Source organism: Nycticebus coucang, chromosome 22 (genome assembly GCF_027406575.1).
Source record: "Nycticebus coucang isolate mNycCou1 chromosome 22, mNycCou1.pri, whole genome shotgun sequence".
NCBI lineage: Eukaryota > Metazoa > Chordata > Mammalia > Primates > Lorisidae > Nycticebus > Nycticebus coucang.
In genome coordinates, this window is record NC_069801.1 from 49,363,444 (window position 1) to 49,383,034 (window position 19,591).

Sequence of the window (19,591 nt, forward strand, 5' to 3'; positions counted from 1 at the left end):
ACTTGTATCAAAATTTAAAACTTTTGTGGTTCAAAAATATCAAGTTTTGGACGGTGCCTGTGGCTCAGTGAGTAGGGCGCTGGCCCCATACGCCGAGGGTGGCGGGTTCAAACCCAGCCCCGGCCAAAACTGCAACAACAACAAAAAAAAATAGCTGGGCATTGTGGCGGGCGCCTGTAGTCCCAGCTGCTCGGGAGGCTGAGGCAAGAGAATCGCTTAAGCCCAAGAGTTAGAGGTTGCTGTGAGCCGTGTGACGCCACGGCACTCTACCCGAGGGTGATACAGTGAGACTCTGTCTCTACAAAAAAAAAAAAATATCAAGTTTTTAGAGTATATCAGCTTCTAAAAAAATTAGATAGAAGGACCCAAAAATTCTACTTTCTGGGTATATACATCCAAAGAACTGAAAGCAGACGTGAACAGATATTTGAACATCAGTGTTCACAGGATTATTCACAACAGCCAAAAGGTGAAAGCAACCCAAGTGCCTATCAACAGACGAATGGATAAACAAATTCCATTCATACAATGGAATATTATTCAGCCTTTGTTTTTTTTTTTTTGTTGTTGTTGTTGTTGTTGTTGAGACAGGGTCCCACCTTATGCTCCTGAGCAGAGTGCAGTGGGCGTGGTAGCTCACCACAACCTCAGACCCACTGCCTCAGCCTCAGGAAGCCGCTGGGATCACAGGCACTCCCCGCAGCACCCAGCTGGGTTTTTCCATTTTTTTCATGAGTTGGGGGTCTCAATGTCGCTCAGGCGAGTCTCGAACTCCTGAGCTCAAGCGATTCTCCCTCCTCAGCCTCCCGCAGTGCTGGGATTACAGGCGTGAGCCACCACACCTGGCTATTCAGCCTTTAAAAAGTAGAAAATTCTAACACATGCTACAACACAGATGTATCCTAAACATACTTTGTTAAATAAGACAGTCGAAAAGGTACAAATATTGTATGATTCTACCTATATGACGTACCTAAAGTAGTCAAATACATAGAGCAAGAAAGTAGAATGGTGGTTGCCATTCTACTGTGTAGAATGCGTCTGGGCTGGGTAGAAAAGTGACTTATTGTTTAATGGGCACAGAGTTTCAGTTCAGGAAAATGAAAATATTCTAGAGATAGATGGTGGTGATAGTGAACAATAATGTCAATGTACTTAATGTCACTAAATGTCACTTAAAAATGAATAAAATGAATCATGGAAGCAACCCAATGCCTATCAATCCATAAATGGATCAACAAACTGTGGCATATGTATACCATGGAGTACTATTCAGCTATAAGAAAAGATGGCGACTTTACATCTTTTGTGTTTATGTGGAGCTGAAACACATTCTTCTTAGCAAAATATCTCAACAATAGAAAAAAAAAAAACCCAATGTAGGGCGGCGCCTGTGGCTCAAGGAGTAGGGCGCCAGTCCCATATGCCGTAGGTGGCGGGTTCAAACCCAGCCCCGGCCAAAAACCACAAAAAAATAAAAAAATACCCAAATGTACTCAGCACTAGCATGAAACCAATATATAAACAACTATATGCCCACACAAAAGATAAAACATAAATATAGTCTAGCAAGGAGAAGGGGAGAGAAGAGAGTGGAGGGGGATTGGGTGGGAGATTGGCTTGATCTCACCTAATGTAAATAATGTGAAGGTATTCAGCATATCCCCTGGGTGAAAGACTCAACTACAACTTCAACTTTACTTTAGAATTGAAAATAAGGTAACCTAAACATTTATACCCCCATGTTAATTTGAAATTTTAAAAAATAAAAAAATTAACATATAATCTTTGATTATATTTTTCATTTTCATTTCTAATTGAGTACAGCTGGATAGCCACGTGTGAATGTCATTTTTGAAGACTGTCTCGTACCCACAGCACATAGTCAATTTTTATAAATATTTCATAGTGCGTAAGAAGAGGATGCACTTCCCAATTACCTGTTGTTAAGTCAGGTATTGACACACTTGACAAATATGTGATCACTTTAATTATACGCCTGTTTCTTTCTGTAATCCTAACTAAACATATTTGAATGTTATAAGATATAAAGAAGCTTAAAGCTCGGCACCTGTAGCTCAAGCGGCTAGGGCACCAGCCACATACACCAGAGCTGGTGAGTTCTAATCCAGCCCGGGCCACCAAAACAACAATGACAACTACAACTTAAAAACAGCTGGGCGTTGTGGCAGACGCCTGTTGTCCCAGCTACTTGAGAGGCGGAGGCAAGAGAATAGCTTAAGCCCAAGAGTTTGAGGTTGCTGTGAGCTGTGATGCCACAGCACTCTACCCGGGGCAACAGCTTGAGACTCTGTCTCAAAAAAAAAAAAAAAAGAAGCAGCCGCTTAAAACTATTGTCCTTTTATAATAAATTGTATATTTTTACCCCCCACGCACTGAATTTATTCCTAATAACGCTTTTTGCTTTACAGTTTATTTTTGTTGATTTTAACAGTATCATTTGCTTTTTTTTTGTTTTTTTGTTCTTTTGTAGAGACAGAGTCTCACTTTATGGCCCTCGGTAGAGTGCCGTGGCCTCACACAGCTCACAGCAACCTCCAATTCCTGGGCTTAAGCGATTCTCTTGCCTCAGCCTCCCGAGTAGCTGGGACTACAGGTGCCGCCACAACGCCCGGCTATTTTTTGGCTGCAGTTTGGCCGGGGCTGGGTTTGAACCCGCCACCCTCGGCATATGGGGCCAGCGCCTTACCGACTGAGCCACAGGCGCCACCCTATCATTTGCTTTTAAAAATGCCTAATATATTTGCCATTTTTTGCTTTAATGTTTGTTTATATACTACATGCATGTTGCCCTTTGACAACATTTGTCATAAAAGATATTTCGGTATAAAAAAATGAATACAATGTTATGAACACTGATGCAAAAATCCTTGCCAGAATACTACCAAACCAAATTCAGCAGGATATTCAAAAGATTATATACAATGATCAGGCGGGATTTATTCCTGGAATGCAAGTATGGTTCCACATATGAAAAAAAATCAACATATTATGCCAAATTTACAGAAGAAGAAAACCTGCCAGGCACTATGGCTCACACCTAATCCTAGCACTTTGGGAGGCCAAGACAGGCGGATCGCTTGAGCATGAGACCACCTTGAGCCAGAGAGAGACCCCCATCGCTACTAAAAATAGAAAAATTAGCCAGATGATGTTGTAGGCACCTATAGTCCCAGCTACTTGGGAAGCCCGAAGCATGAGGATCACTTGAGCCCAAGAGTTCAAGGTTGCTGCTGTGAGCTATGATGCTGCCACAGCACACAACCCCAGGTGGACAGAGTGAGACTCTTGCCTCAAAAAAAAGAAGAAGAAGAAAACCACACGATCATCTCAATTGATGCTGAAAAGGCATCTGACAAAATTCAAAACCCTTGCATGATAAAAACACTCAATAAATTAGGAACAGGCTCGGCACCTATAGCTCAAGGCGCTAAGGCGCCAGCCACACACACCAGAGCTGGCATTTGAATCCAGCCCAGGCCCGCCAAACAGCAATGACAACTACAACCAAAAAATGGCCAGGCGTTGTGGCAGGCACCTGTAATCCCAGCTACTTGGGAGGTTGAGGCAAGAGAATCACTTAAGCCCAGGAATTGGATGTTGCTGTGAGCCGTGATGCCATGACACTTTACCCAGGGCGACAGCCTGAGGCTCTGACTCAAAAAAAAAAAATAATAATAATAATAATAATAATAAAAGAAAAAATAAACTAGGAAAGGAAATTACCTCCACATACTAAAAGCTATGGAAGAAAAACCTGTATCAGACATCATACTCAATGGTCAAAGACTGAAAGCTTTTTCTCTAAGATGAGAACTAAGGAAAGAAAGCCTGCATTCATCATTCTATTCAACCTAGTACTGGAAGTTCTAGCCAATACAAAGGAATAAATGGCATCTAAATTGGAAAAAAGAAGTAAAATTACCCATTTGCAGATAGGATTTTATATGCAGAAAACCCCAAAGATTCCACATACAAAAAAACTATTAGAACTAATAAATGAATTCAGCAAAGTAGGATACCAAGTCAACGCACAAAAAATCAGCTGCATTTCTATATACAATGAATAATCTAAAGGGAAATTAAGAAAATAATTCCATTTGTAATAGTATGAAAAAGAATAGAATACTAGGGAATTACATAACCAAAGAAGTGAAAGACCTAGACCTATACACTGAAAATTATAAAACACTGCAGAAAGAACTAAGAACCAGATCTGGTGATGAGCACCTGTAGTTCTAACTACTTACAAGGCATACAAAGAAGGATCGCTTGAGCTCAGGAGATGGAGGTTACAGTGAGCTATGATCATTCCACTGCCCTCCAGCCTGGGCAATGGAGCAAGACCCTGACCCAGGGTGGTTCATGGCTGTAATCCTAGCACTCTGAAACCGTGAGGTAGGTAGATTGCTTGAGCTCTGGAGTTTGAAACCATCCTGAGCAAGAGAAAGACCCTTGTCTCTACTAAAATAGAAAAAATTAGCTGGGTGTGTGGCAGGCACCTGTGATCCAAGTTATGTGGGAAGGTAAGGCATGAAGATCACTTGAGCCCAAGAGTTTGAGGTTGCTGTGAGCTTTGATGATGCCATGACACTCAACACCAGGGCGACAGAATGAGACTCTGTCTCAAAAAATTTTAAATAATACATACTCTGGGTGGCGCCTGTGGCTCAAAGGGGTGGGGCATCGGCCCCATATGCCAGAGGTGGCAGGTTCAGACCTAGCCCCAGCAAAAAATAAATACATACATACTCTCTATTTCCATAGAGAGGAACAATTCTGAGTCTTTAACCAATTTTTTTTTTTTTTTTTTTTTTTTTTTGGCCGGGGCTGGGTTTGAACTCGCCACCTCCGGCTTATGGGACCGGCGCCCTACTCCTTGAGCCACAGGCACCGCCCCTTTAACCAATTTTTTGAGATCCTGCATTTGCAGGGCTTATTTAACAAAGAAAGAAAAAAAAATTTTTTTTAAATAAAAGATACACAAATGAACAACGGGCACATGAGAGATGCTCAACATCTCATGAGCTACCAAACCCACAATAAGGTAACCATTTCACCCACTACAATGACTATAATTAAAAAGATGTACAACAATAAGTGATGGTGAGGATATGGAGAAATTGGAACCATCCTACATTGTCAGCAGGAATACAAAAGGGTACAGCAGCTTTGGAAAACAATTTGGCAGAAACATAAATGTATCAAAACACCCAGTAATTCTGTTCCTGGGTATAAACCCAAGAGAAATAAAAACATACATCCACACAAAAACTTTTACACCACATCCATAGCAGCATTATTCACAATAGCCAGAAAGTGGAAACAACCAAATGTTCATAAGATGAACAATGGATAAACAAACTATAGTAACTCTATGGACTATAATACTATTGAGCCATTAAGAGATACATACTACAATATGGCCAAACCTTGAAAACACTGAGTTAAAGAAGCCAACCAAAAAAGAGCCACATACTGTACTATGTAGAATTCCATTTATATGAGATGTCCAGAATCTCTAGAAGCAAATTTCTAGATATAGAAAGTGGCGTAGTGGTTGCCAAAGGCTTGGAAGAGAGGAGAATCAGAAGTGACTGTTATGGGTACAGACTTCTTTGGAGGGATAATAAAAATATTCTGGAATTAAAAAGTGATGAACATATAACCTCATGAATATACTAAAAGCCACTGAATCATGTATTTTAAAACGGTCAATTTTATGATATTGTAATTTTTTTTTAAGATGGTGTGTCATTCTGTCACCCCAGCTAGAATATAGTGGCATCATCATAGTTCAGTGTGACTTCCAACTCCTGGGCTTAAGCAATCCTCTAGCCTCAGCCTTCCGAGTAACTGGGATTACATATAGGAGTGGTGCCATCACACCTGCCAAATTTTTCTATTTCATGTAGAGTCTGGGTCTCACTCAGACTGGTCTCAAACTTCTGACCTTAAGCAATCCTCCCACCTTGGCCTCTCAGTGCTAGAATTATAGGTATGAGCCACTACACCTAGCCAATAGTATAGTAAATTAAATCTCAAAGAAAAGGGGGGAAAAATACACTATTACACATTCCATTATCACCAAAGCAATAATGTCTTCACATTTCACATAGACATCACTCTGGATGAGAGAAGAAAAGGCGAATAGTATCTTAATACTACTATGAAAATAATTTGACTCCAAGACATCCCCTCTAAAGGTCCCCAAACATAGTCTGAGTATCACTGGCCTAAACTAATGCTCAACGCATGACTGGAGTTTAATGAATATTTAATGACTGATCAATTTTAATAATTATATCATTTCAACTACAGTGGCTAACACAATCAAGTTTAGTTATTCTATATAACTCATATTTTACATACTTCTAACTTATTTTTTCACAATCTATGTGAATATGCAGAATTTAACACCCTCTGCCTACAAGAACTAGCTTCTTCCCTGTGAACTTCATAATCTAAAGTGTTGTGATTTATTGTATTATATATTGTATGAAGACTGAGTTCCTTGAAAGCAGAATTTGTCTTCTATATTTTTGTCTCCGTAAAACCTAGCAGTGTCTGATATGAAGTATGAACGCAAATGTTTGATGAAGTGAATGGTCAAATGAATGAATGAACAACTTTTGCAGTTTCCCTATCTACAAAACTAAGAAAATAATTAACACATCTGAAAAGCAACATGACATATAAAATATATTAAGAAAAGAGATCTCGGGCGGCGCCTGTGGCTCAAGGAGTAGGGCGTTGGTCCCATATGCCAAAGGTGGCGGGTTCAAACCCAGCCCCAGCCAAAAAAAAAAAAAAAAAAAAAGAAAAGAGACCTGCTTTGAAATCTTTCTAATTTTATGATCTACACTAAACTACTTAATCTCTGTGAGTCAGATTCCCCCATCTATAAACAGGTTTTATAGAGTTGGTATGCTGAACAAGAGAAAAAATGCATAAAGCACAGTTCCTGGAACAAAACAGGTACTCTAATACATATTAGTTCCCTCTCAAAATAATTTTAGATATCCAATGAGATAATATAAGAAAACCATAAGACAACTACACAAATTAAACTCTCACTTAAGAAGAAAAAAGTCTTGGGCGGCGCCTGTGGCTCAAGGAGTAGAGCGCCAGTCCCATACGCCGGAGGTGGCGGGTTCAAACCCAGCCCCAGCCAAAAAAAAAAAGGAAGAAAAAAGTCTGAACCATTAATCTTGCATTTACATACCTTTTCTTTTGGGGGGGGTTTATAAGAAACACTGGGGACCATTACACTGTTTTTTAATTATTTCCCCAAATCATGCAATTATCTAGGATTTTAGAATTAAAGGAATTCAGTTAGTACCATGTGAACAACTCTAATTCCTCTAAAATTAACAAGAAAAAGTCCACATTATCCTGCTTTGAACTATGATGTCCTTGTCTCTTGTTTCAGATCTTTCTAGAATTGTTCTTTTTAGAACATATTTCTATCTGCAGCAATGACTTTAACTGAATTTTATAACATAGTATTTTACCAATTCAAGTATTTGCAATGTATTTTTAAAAGGAACACACTCAATTCTGTTTTATCAAAATGATCTGATTTTTTTTTTTTTTTGCATTTTTTTGGCTGGGGCTGGGTTTGAACCGGCCACCTCCAGCATATGGGGCCAGGACCCTAACCCTTTGAGCCACAGACACCACCCTGATCTGATCTTTTTTTAAGGATAAACAAAATTTACTGGCATTAGCATTTACAATAAGTCTTGTTTATTTTCTTTCTCTCAAACCAGAAACTTTCTGCTATAAATAAATTCAAACACCTTTCTTTACCACAGATCAGACTTGACAGTCGTGTAAAAAGAACACAACATCAATGGCACTTACTATGTATGTCAAGGTTAACTTTAAGGTCAAAAAAAGTTTTCCAATTACTAATGCTTATTAAAATGAAGCTGCTCTGGGAATTAATAAAAACTCTCTTTAGGCTCCACCCCTATGCACAGTGGTTACAGCGCGCCAACCTCATACACCAAGGCTGGTGGGTTGGAGGCCAGCTGCGCAAAAAACGACAATTGGAAGAACAACGGGGGAAAAAAAAAAATAGCCTGGCATCGTGGCAGGCGCCTGTAGTCCCAATTACTTGGGAGGCTGAGGCAAGAGAATTGCTTAAGCCCAGGAGTTGGAGGTTGCTGTGAGTTGTGAAGCTACAGCACTCTACCAAGGGCAACTTAGTGAGACTCTGTCTCAAAAAGAAAAAAAAAAACTCTCTTTAAACATCTTATGTTTTTAAATACATAAGATTTAGTTCTAAAAGGCCTAAAAATAAAATGTAGACACAATATTGTTCTAGCTAAATTAACAATAAATGTAATTTTAGATGTGATTCAGAATTTATAAAATTGAACTAAATTTATGTGCCGGATATCGTGTAATTTATTTGTATTACTAACAACTTGGCCTTTCTGTATTTAGATTTTGCTAGACTTAAAACATTAAATGTCAAAAACTTTCACTTCCACATCTGGATTATTTCACAGAGGTTTCATTTTTTCATTTTCTACATTACCCAAATGAGAAGTTGCAGACAGCGGTAAAATTTAACTGAAAGAGTTTTAAGTACCTTTCTTTTGTTTGTATTAAATATAAATATTTCGAAAGCATAAAATGATTTTTAATTGTTTTCTTCCCCAAAGTATATAGTTTCTAAGGACTATTTTAAGACACAGCATACTACACACTAATGAGTTTACTGATCATCTTAAACAGCTTTTTAAATGAATCAATATTTCATAATTTTGCAAGTTATAACTAATCACTACTAGGATGCAATGTAGTACAGCAAATTCTAGACATACATAGGTTCTGACCCTAAAGAAAATTTCAACATATACACAGACACAAAGTCAACTTTTCTTTTTAAACTATCCCACAATTCAACATCCTGGTATGGCAATCTATAAATTATGCTACCCGGTTGGAATCATCCAATTTTATTAGCTGACTGTTCTCATTACTTTAAAACTCAGAATATGGTAAGTTCTCTTTCACCAAGATTACAAACACTTTGCTGCTACCAGGGGGGCGCGATCTTTGAAAATGAAAGGTACCATAATCTGATCAACTTCAGCTAATTACTAAATGTTATGCCAACAATACATAATTCGAATTGCAATTCTGGACACTAAGAAAATCAGAAAAGGGAACGTCAAATTTGTAAGGAACTACTTTTGTATCAAAAATATACCAAAATGAAGAAACATGATTTACTGAAACCAAGATAGCACTCAAGGTACAAAATTCACCTGATTTTAAGCTGTGGTACTTTATACCGGAAAGAAAATGTTTAACCAACATTTTGGTTTAACCAACATTAACCAATTGGTTGTTAAAATAACCAATTCATCCCATTCAAATACCACTAGAAATCCCGCCGTTCTTCTTTCAGGTCTAAAAATCTCATTCTTTTGCAATCCAGATTATCAGGAGGATCCGAAACCTCTCCAGGAGGCGTGAAATACACTCAGGGAGTGCAGTCTGTTTACAAATAGGAGCCTCACAGTTACCCACGTCAAAAGCGTGTATTACCACCTTTGGACTGGGGGGCGGGGGTGAGAGAAGGCGGGCAAGCAAGAAACGAAATCACACGGACACCGCTGTCTTTTCCCTTCAGAGAAACACTATATATTACACGTGAGCTCAGAGAATACATTTATTATGTGTTATATGCGTGTACGTATTATGTTGTACATATACACACATCTAGATTTAACCAAGGGTGAAAGAAAAGGCGAGCATGACAGGGAATCGTACTGGACCCAAGAGAATGCTCAAACTAATCCCGTTAACTCAAAACCCGCCTTACGGGTCTACAACAGGTTTCGATGCGGGCCGGGAGCCCCAGCCACCGTGTGAAGTTCCTCCCCCAAAGAGCCCCAATGTCCTCCTCAGGCCGTCCAGGCCGCTGTCCCTACCTCCCTTATCTCAGTCTTCCCCTAGAACACCCGAAGCCCGTTCCAGCAAAGAAAGAAGTGTCAGGCCCCGAGGGGGCGGCGGAGACGCGCTCGGGCCGGGCCCGCCACACCTGCGAGGCTCGGCACCTGAGGTGGGCGAACTGGGGGCCGCCCGGCCTTCCCGAGCACACCCCCTCCGCACCGGGAGCTGCGCCGCAGCAGGAACCTCCGTACCTGCGAGGCCCGCGAGCTACAGGCGCGCGCGACGCCTCCTCATCTCACTGGCTCCCGCACCCCCTCCGCCTTCCGCTGCTGCTGCTGCCGCCGCCGCCGTCACCGCCGCAGCTGGAGGCCGGGACACGACGAGCTCACGACTCCACCGCCATGTCCGCCGCGCCGCGAACTGCATTGTGGGGGGGAAGGGATGGGGAGGGGGAGGAGGGGGGAGGGCGAGAGAGAGGAGGACCGGCTGAGGGGAGGGGGCCGAGGGAGAGTGGGCGCAGGGGGCGGGGGGGAGGGGAGGGAAGGACCGAACCCAGAGTGGGGGTCCGGGACTGCAGGGTAGGAGACAAACGGAAAGGAGACCCGGAGCGGAGACGCGGAGGAAAGGGTTCTGAGGGCCCCCGGTACCGGTTAAACCGGGGCGGGGGAGGGGAGAAGTAAACACTACGGGGGGAGGGGGCTTGTGGTGGTCGCGAAGAAACAATGGGAAGCGGGCCGAGGTGGGAGGCGCGCGCACTCACGCCCACGCTGAGGACGGGGAGCGCGCCGGAGGACGCTCGTTAGCCCGCAGGAGGGGGCGGGGCCCCACGCCGAGGGGGAGGGGCGGAGCCGCGAAGACCCGCAGCGTTCCGGGCGCCGGTGCGGAGCGGAGCCGGGTCGCCGGCGCGTCTCAGGTGGCTCGGGCTGCTCTTGTCAGCCTCCTGGGCTCTGCTGAAGCCCCCAGATGGAAAGAGGGGCTCGAAAGCTGCCTTTGCGCCTCGCTCCCAAAGCTGTTACCCCAGGAAGGAAGCCTGGCCCCCGGCTGGGCCCGACCCTTCGGCGGGCTCTCGGCGGCCACTGCGGGACTCGGAGCACCGCCCCTCCCCCCACCCGCGCCGAGAGCTGCGCAGGGGAAGCCCCCGGGTCTCCCTCGGCCGGTTCACGGCTGCCCGCTGCCCACCACTGCTGGACTTTTTCTCCTTTTAAAAGGGAGCCAACTCAGGAGATAAGGAAATCAAAAGAGAAATCACGGGAGCGTTTCCCACCCTCCCCCAAAAAAGATTTTATAAAGCATTTCTTTCGTTTCAAGCGGGTGTGAAAGCAACTACCATCAATGGGCCCCCTCCTCCCACTGCTTTTTAACTTGTTGGGTTTCTCCATGTAATTATATTCTTTAAAGACACAGGACTTAAGGTTTTGGGGTTTTTTGTTAAGCCCCAGACTCGGGAGGCACCTGTGGCTTAGTGAGTGGGGCGCAGGCCCCATATACCGAGGGTGGCGGGTTCGAACCCAGCCCCGACCAAACTGCAACAAAAAACAGCCGGGCGTTGTGGCGGGAGGCGGAGGCAGGAGAATAACCTAAGCCCAGGAGTTGGAGGTTGCAGTGAGCTGTGTGACGCCACAGCACTCTACCGAGGGCGATAAAGTGAGACTCTGTCTCTACAAAAAAATAAAAAGCCCCCAGACTCGGACAAATCACACAACTGTAGTCCTACTAGAGTGTGACTCACGCTGGGCAAAAAAAAGATACGACAAGAATGGGCATGGGGGTGAAAGGAAGACGTTAAATCTCAAATATTCACAGGATAGTACCTGATACCGTTTTCTTATGACTCAGAAGCTGGAATTGTTAATTTTCTTTTTTTTTTAGACACGGTCTTTCTCTGTTGCCTAGGCTAGGAGCAGCGTGGAATGACGACGGCTCCCTGGAACTCACGCTCCCCAGCTCAAACCATTCTTCCTCAGGCTCCAGAGCCGGTGGGACTAAGATGCAGGGGCCTGGATAATTCTTCTGTTTTTTTGTAGAGATGGAGTCTTCACTATGTTGGCTGGGGCTGATGTTGAACTCTTGGCCTCCCAAGGTGCTGGGATTATAGGTTGAGCCCACACCCTGCCAAGGCTAGAAGTGTCAAGAGGTTACCGAGGGACTTGGCGCCTATGGCTCAAGTGGCTAAGGCGCCAGCCACATACACCTGAGCTGGTAGGTTCGAACCCAGTCTGGGGGCCCGCCAAACAGCAATGACGGCTGCAACCAAAATATAGTCCAGCGTTGAGGCGGGCGCCTGTAGTCCCAGCTACTTGGGAGGCAGAGGCAGGAGAATTGCTTGAGGCCAGGAGTTGGAGGTTGCTGTGAGCTGTGATGCTATGGTACTCTACCCCTGGCGACAACTTAAGGATCTGTCTCAAAAAAAAAAGAAAAAAAAAAGAGAGGTTACAGAGGGACAGTCCCCCTATCTGGTCACATACTTCCCACTGTACCCTAGAATTGAATGCCTCTTATTTATCTGAGCATGTCCATCTGAATCCCCTTAAGGATAATAAGCTTAGTGAGCAGGGAACAAGCATTTGCCCACTACGTAGTTAGGCACTGAGCTAAGGACTACAGACACTACCCCATTTAATCTTCACAATAATCATGTGAGGTAGGTACTATTGCCCCCTTTTACAGATGAGAAAACTGAGGCTCTGAGAGTTACTTTACACCTATCTGTCTCATGCTAGAAACCCCAGGAATAGTGGATAGGTAGCGGATTTCAAGTCAAAAGAGCCCTGCCCAGGCCAGATGCAGTGGCCTGTAATCCTAGCACTCTTGAGAGGCCAAGGCAGGTGAATTAATTGAGCTCAGGAGTTCAAGACCAGCTTGAGCAAGAGTGAAATCCATGTCTCTAAAACTAAGTGGGTATCGTGGCAGGCACCTGTAGTCCCAGCTATTCTAGAGGCTGAGGCCCTTGAGCCCAAGAGTTTGAGGTGGTTGTGAGCTATGACGCTACAGCACTCCACCAAGGGCAACAGAGTGAAACTCTGTAAAAAGAAAAAAGAGCCCTGTCTGGTTTTGACATGTATCAAGTAGATGACTTTGGGCAAGTGTACCCTCTGAGTTTCCTCATCTGTAAGTTTTTTTTGTTTTTTCTTTTAGTTCGATTCTCATCTGTAAGTTTTAAACTGCACCTTTACTTCACACAAAGGAATACAGCAGGAAACATAAAGATGACACCAACACACTTGTCACTTGATAGTGACATCAGTGTCCTTGAAGCAAATTCAATTGAATAAATATTTCCCAGTTACTTAAGAGCAAAGGTTTTGAGTTAGATGCTTAGGAAAAAAGACAAACTTCCAATTCATATCTCCAAAAAGTTTACTGTTAAGCAAGGGAGGAGATTCTATTGAACTAGAATAAAAGCAACAGGTCATACAAACAGGGTGGGGAAAATACAAAGGGAAGCATGATAAATTCCAGTTGGGTGAGGCAACAATGAAGAGGTAGAAGCTGGATCTTAAAGACTGCCTGCTACGTGCCAGACACATGTCTGTGATTCAGAGGATAGCGTTTAGTCTGGAGTACGCAGAAGTCTGGGAAAGAAAGCTGTGGACAGACTGAGAATCCCAATGCCTTTCTTCTCTTATCCCTTCTAGATAACCCTCTTCTTCCACCTTTCCTGTTCCTCAAGACCCAGCTCAACTCCTCCTTCCTTTATTAAATCTTTCTGATTACCCAATGTCGCACTCCACCAAATGTGATCCCTCTACTCTCTGAATTCTTTTTTTTTTTTTTTTTGTAGAGACAGAGTCTCACTTTATGGCCCTCAGTAGAGTGCCGTGGCCTCACACAGCTCACAGCAACCTCTAACTCCTGGGCTTAAGCGATTCTCTTGCCTCAGCCTCCCGAGTAGCTGGGACCACAGGCGCCCGCCACAACGCTGAATTCTTATTTATTGCTTTGTAAGTCTGACACCAATATATTATGAACTCGAGCACAAATACATAGATTTGTATTTGCTATAATAACTACATGCTTGAGATGAAAACTTTAGCAACTATTACATTTTTTTTTTCTTTGAGACAGAGTCTCACTATATCGCCCTCAGTAGAGTGCCATGGCATCACAGCTCACAGCAACCTCAAACTCTTGGGCTTACGCGATTCTCTTGCCTCAGCCTCCCAAGTAGCTGGGACTATAGGCGCCTGCCACAACGCCCAGCTATTTTTTGTTTAGCAGGCCCATACTGGATGCAAACTCACCAATCCCAGTGCATGTGGCCAGCACTCTAACCACTGAGTAAGGATGCCAAGCCACAGTCTTGTTCTGGCTCAGGCTGGTCTCGAATTCATGAGCTCAAGCAATCCACCTGCCTTGGCCTCCCAGAGTGCTAGGATTACAGGCCTGGGCCACTGCACCCAGCCACATTACATTCTTGTTTATCATCACAATTAAGTACACATAAAACCAGTACTGTTTTGAGTTGAAGAATGAGGAAATTTTTGCCACATAAGCTTTAATTACTGCCTGAGGTCATATAGTCAATCACAGGCAGGACTAGAATACTAACCTTGTGTTCTTTCCATTGAACCACAGATTACTGAGAAATAAAATGATAAAGGTCCAACTGCTGTGTAAAAATACTCCGAGGACTTCTAGCTGATACTTTGAAGGGAGATCTCATGATTGTAGTTGCCTCCAAATTTAGCCTTCCAATCTGGAAGTTCAGGAAGCTCAGTTTCATCCAACCTTGGGTAAAAATTACTTGCAGCAAAAATCTAATTTCTTTTTTTTTTTTTTTGTAGAGACAGAGTCTCACTGTACCGCCCTCGGGTAGAGTGCCGTGGCGTCACACGGCTCACAGCAACCTCCAGCTCTTGGGCTTACGCGATTCTCCTGCCTCAGCCTCCCGAGCAGCTGGGACTACAGGCGCCCGCCACAACACCCGGCTATTTTTCGGTTGCAGTTTGGCCGGGGCTGGGTCCGAACCCGCCACCCTTGGCATATGGGGCCGGCGCCCTACTCACTGAGCCACAGGCGCCGCCCGCAAAAATCTAATTTCATTATACCTAATGAGAAATATAATTTGTTGTTTTTTTGTTTGTTTGTTTGCAGTTTCTGGCCAGGGCTGGGTTTGAACCCACCACCTCTGGCATGGCCCGGGGCCCTAACCCTTTGAGCCACAGGTGCTGCCCGAGAAATATAATTGTTCCATGGATCAATATTCATGTTCTGTTGTCTTCCTAGGTGATAGAAAATCTAGTTAAAAAAATAAAACTAATAATAATGAAAAGGCAACTTAATAAGTTAAATCACAGGGTGGCGCCTGTGGCTCAAGGAGTAGGGCACCGGTCCCATATGCCGGAGGTGGCGGGTTCAAACCCAGCCCCGGCAAAAAAAAAAAATAAGTTAAATCACAATAAGAAAGGTACCTAAGAGATAAATTGACTCAAAACAAGTAGATCTGCTGGTTGACCATAAAAGGCTATGTATAACATTTTTTAAAAGCAGGCTTTAGGGGCAGCGCCTGTGGCTCAGTGAATAGGGCGCCAGCCCCGTATACCAAGGGTGGCAGGTTTGAACCCAGCCCTGACCAAACTGCAACAAAAAAATAGATGTGTCATTGTGGCAGGCACCTGTGGTCCCAGTTACTCAGGAGGCTGAGGCAAGAGAATCGCCTAAGCCCAAGAGCTGGAGGTTGCTGTGAGCTGTCGATAGAGTGAGACTCTGTCTCTAAAAAAAAAAAAAAAATAGGCTTTATATCATCACTGAACATCTGTAAACAAAGGAGAGACATGATTAACTCTGCTAAACTGTTTCCCTAAGCCCCATTTTTTTACCACCATATACTTGATTTCTTTAAGGAAAGAGACTGCAGCCTCTGGCTGATGATGATCGCAGTCACAAAGAGTGCATAACCTCCAGTTTATGGCTCACGCCTATAATCCCAGCACCCTAGGAGACCAAGATGGTGGGTGGCTTGAGCTCAGGAGTGGGAGTCCTGCTTGAACAAGAATAAAACCTCTATTTAAAATTAACTGGGCATTGTGGTGGGTACCTGTAGTCCCAGCTACTTGGGATGCTGAGGCAAAAGGATCACTTGAGTCCAAGAGTTTGAGGTTGCTGTGAGCTATGATGCCACCGCATCTACTCAAGGTGACAGACACTGTCTCAAAAAAAAAAAAAAGGAGAAGGAAAAAAAAGGCAAAGAAACATGATCTTGCTCTGCTGCCTGGGCTAGACACAAATCCCTAGGCTCAAGTTACCCTCCCATCTCAGCCTCTTGAGTTGCTGGAACTACAGCTGTATACCACCAATTGTAACCCTGATAGTGTCTTTTGACACTGACAGCAAACTCCAACTCTTGGGTTCTGGTGTAGCGCCTGTGGCTCAAGGAGTAGGGTGCCACAATGCCTTGCTCGTTTTTCTATTTTTTATAGACACAGGGTCTCACTCTTGCTCAGGCTGGTCTCAAACTCCTGAGCTCAAGCAATCCTCCCAACTCAGCCTCCAAGAGTGGTAGGATTACAGGCATGAGCCACTGTGCCCGGCTGAGATCACGTTCCTTTCTTTCTTTCTTTCTTTCTTTTTTTTTGAGATACCCTCACATGGTACAGTGCCGTGGATCTTAGCTCATAGCAACCTCAAGCGACTCTCTTGCCTCATCCTCCCAAGTAGCTGGGATTACAGGTGCCCGCTATAATGCCTGACAATTTTTCGAGATGTGGTCTCACTCTGGCTCAGGCTGGTCTCAAATCTGTGAGCTCAGGCAATCCACCCACCTCGGCCTCCCAAGTGCTAAGATTACGGGTGTGACCACTGCACCCTGCCAAGATCATGTTTTTTTTTTGGTTTTTGGCCGGGGCTAGGTTTGAACCCGCCACCTCTGGCATATGGGACCGGCGCCCTACTCCTTGAGCCACAGGCGCCGCCCAAGATGATGTTTCTTAAAAAAAAAAAAATTCAATGGAGTAAAATGGCAACCCACAGAATGGGAGTAAATATTTGCAAATCACATATCTAATAAGGGATTAATAATCAGAATATACAGAGGACTCCTAAAACTTAATAACAACAACAGCCCAGTGATGACAATTGAATGAGTCTTTGTCCTTTGGCATGGCTTCTACATCAGAGCAAAAGACTTCTCAGACAGAAGCTAAGCTTGCTCCAGACAAGGAGTGCTATTAACCTGAGAGGAAGAGCCAATAGACACACAGACCAAAGGCACAAGGGTGCACACTGTCCTTATTGGCTTCCACCTGGGGAGGTCTTCTAGAAGTTCTTTGCTAGAGGCTAGGACTTACGGCCCTGAGTGCCTTGCATATAGGAGATACTCAGTAGTACTAAATCGAAGCACATAAACAAGGACTGGGTTAATCATAGCTACTGGAATAAAGAATAACATTTAGTTATTCTTTAATAACTTACAATAATAATAACATTCAGCTTAAGACTCTGCCTCAAAAGAAAAAGAATAACATTCATAGCTTTTCTTTCTTTTTTTGAGACAGAGTCTCACTTTGTCGCCCTCGGTAGAGTGCTATAGCGTCACAGCTCACAGCGACCTCCAACCCCTGGACTTAGGTGATTCTCTTGCCTCAGCCTCCCAAGTAGCTGGGACTGCAGGTGCCAGCCACAACACCCAACTATTTTTTGTTGCAGTTTGGCCAGAGCCAACCTGCCACCCTCAGTATATGGGGCCGGCGCCTACCCACTGAGCTACATTCCTAGCTTTTCTTTTAGCTGTTATTTTACAATATTACTCTATATTTCAAAAATCTGCATATATGAAATTGTATCTTCTTTTCATCTTTTAAAGCTTAAATAAGATTATTAGCTCTTAATTCACTTTTATCACCTGAACGCCAAATGAATTTTCAAAATAAATGTTTTACTAGCACTTATAAACAAAAAAAATTTTTTTTAATGGGCAAAGGACTTGAACAGAATAGAAATTTCTCCAGAGAAGATACACAAATGGCTAATAGGCACATGAAAAGATATCTAACATCAATAGTCACTGGGGAAATGCATGTCAAAAGTACAATGAGGTACCACCTTACACCTATTAGAATGGCTACTACAAAAAAAAGAAAACAGAAAATAGCAAGAGTTGATGTGAATATGAAGAAATTGGAACCCTTGCACACTGTTGATGGGAATGTAAAATGATAAAGCCACTTTGGAAAGCAATATAGTGGTTCCTCAAAAAATAGAATTATCATATGATCAGCAATTTCACTTCTGGGTATATACCAAAAAAATTGAAAGCGGTGTCTCAAAGAGATATGTGTATACCCATGTTCACAGAAGAATTAATCATAGTAGCTAAAATGTAGAAACAACCCAGGAGTTCATTGGTGTATGAATGGATAAGCAAAATGTGATATATCCATGCAATGGAATGTTATACACGCTTAAAAAGAAGGGAGCCTTTGTAATACACTGCAATATGGATGATGTTATGCCCAGTGAAGTAAGCCAACCATAAAAAGATAAACAATGGGGTGGTGCCTGTGGCTCAAGGAGTAGGGTGCCGGTCCCATATGCCAGAAGTGGCAGGTTCAAACCTAGCCCCGGCCAAAAAAAAAAAAAGATAAACAATGTATGATTCTGCTTATTTGATGTAGAGTTGTCAAAATCATAAACACAGAAAGTAGGGTGGTAGTGGCCAGGGGCAGGGGAGAGGGAAATACTGAGAAGTTATCATTTAATGGGTATGGAGACCAACCATTGAGTTCTGCCCTTGGTATTTGCACACCTTACTATATGAATGTCTATGTCAATAAAAACATGAAGAAAGTCAGTATATGTGGGCGGCGCCTGTGGCTCAGTGGGTAGGGTGCCAGTTCCATATACGGAGAGTGGTAGGTTCAAGCCCCAGCCAAACTGCAAAACTGCAACAGAAAAATAGCCGGGCGCTGTGGCAGGCGCCTGTAGTCCCAGCTACTTGGGAGGCCTCAACACCACAGCACTCTACTGAGGGCGACATAATGAGACTCTGTCTCAAAAAAAAAAAAAAGGGCCTTTGGGAAGTGATCAAGTCTTGAGGGCTTTTAGCTCATGGATGGTATTGGTGCCCTTATAAAAAGATTGAAAAGACCTGCTTTGCCTCTTTTGTCAGATGAAGATACAGCAAGAAGGTGCCATCTTAGAAGCAAAAGGTGCCCTTTCCAGATATCAGATCTGTTGGCACCTTGATCTTAAACTGCACCACCTCCAGAACCATGAGCAGTAAGTTTCCACTGTTTATAAGTTACTCAATCTAAGTCATTTTCTTACAGCAGCCAAACAGACTAAGACATAGAACTAGCCACCGCAGGAATAGCAGCGTGTACAGGGAAATTCTTTTTATGGGGTTTTTGCTGCATGTTTTCAGGCTGATTGTTTAAGGGACTGAAGTGGATGGTTGTAATTGTAATTATTTGGGCCTCTTTTCATTTAACCTCAAATCAAAAGTATTTTCATGTTGTTAGATAGCCTTTATAACTTTTTATTCATAGGTCAAATTTTGTTTTATTCCTTTTGACAAATATTTTTGGGTTTTTTTCTTTAGCCTATTTTTTTTTACAACTTCGAAAGCATTTGTAAAATTATTTTTAACTAAGTGACTTATGTAATTCTAAACATTTAGTTTCCAATTTTTTAAACTTTTAAAATTAAACCTCTGTTT

The 19,591-nt window shown here is 43.1% G+C and overlaps 1 protein-coding gene across 8 annotated transcripts in view; it reads right to left on the reverse strand.

Moving 5' to 3' along the window:
* TUT4 (terminal uridylyl transferase 4) overlaps positions 1 to 19,591 on the reverse strand; it is a 228,991-nt gene that overhangs the window by 135,043 nt on the left and 74,357 nt on the right. For 7 of the 8 annotated variants that reach the window (XM_053576504.1, XM_053576498.1, XM_053576503.1 and 4 more), the window contains exon 2: positions 10,188 to 10,356. The gene's annotated coding sequence lies outside the window, so the exon portion shown is untranslated. Of the gene's footprint in view, positions 1 to 10,187; positions 10,359 to 19,591 lie in introns of those variants that run through there. The other variant, XM_053576501.1, reaches the window with a different exon arrangement.